Source organism: Rhinolophus sinicus, linkage group LG03 (assembly GCF_036562045.2).
Source record: "Rhinolophus sinicus isolate RSC01 linkage group LG03, ASM3656204v1, whole genome shotgun sequence".
NCBI lineage: Eukaryota > Metazoa > Chordata > Mammalia > Chiroptera > Rhinolophidae > Rhinolophus > Rhinolophus sinicus.
In genome coordinates, this window is record NC_133753.1 from 15,688,549 (window position 1) to 15,689,621 (window position 1,073).

Consider the following 1,073-nt stretch of genomic DNA (forward strand, 5'->3'; position numbering starts at 1 on the left):
CCGTATGTGAAGTTAGCCTTCGAATGCTTTTCTAGTCTCTCAGCTATAGACAATTAAATGCCTACGATTTGTACTTTACAAGATAAAATAAATGAGATAGCCTTTTACTGGTAAACAATCGATAGCCTATTAAAAAAATACCTTGAATATCATTTTCTGATTTTTGTAGAGGGACAAAGTTTTATTTTGGTCTTTTAGGATTTTCCAGTAGAGCTGGAATAATTTGAGATTAGATTTTGGAAATAACATCTTCAGGAATAAAACAATGCAATGTGCAATAACTCAACTTGATAAATAGGTTAATTGCAATAATGCTTGGTATAAAGATCTTTTACCACCAAGACTTTTGAAATTTATCAAAACTCATATTATTTATGTTTGTCACTTAAAGAATTTAAGGGGGTTATTAACATTCCAAGGCACAGACTGATTTCCTTTGAGGAGAGATAATCTAGTGGTTATGAAATAAGCATTGGCTTCGAAACTGGGCAAATTGTGTTTAAATTCTGGCTTTTTCACTTACTTGCTATGTGACTTTACATAAATGATTTAATCTTGATTTTTCTTATCTGAAAAATTGGGATAATGATACCTGAGACTTTGGTAGTACAATAGGTGTTCCACAAAGATAATGGAGAACAAAGAAATTAGACTGTCTGTAATCACTACCTGAGGACTTAAAAAAAATAACAAAAACCTGGGTTCCCAGCTCCAGAGATTCTGATATAATTGGTTTTGAGTGGGGCTGAGAAAGCAGTGTTTTGTTTTGTTTTTTAATTCAGGCAGACACAGTCCCTATCCTTTATGGAGGGGACATCTTAGTAAAAGATATAGATTAGATATAGATATAGATATAGATATAGATATAGATAGATATATACACATATATCTATCTATATCTATAATGAATTAAATTGAATATGACTTTTGGAGTCAGTAAGTTATGACTTACTATCTGTGTGTTCTTGGTTAATAACTTAATTTTCCTAGTCTCGGTTTCCTCATGTATAAAGTAAACATTAAAGTTAATTCATTTAATGTTAGCACAGTGATTTAGGACTGACATGTACTAG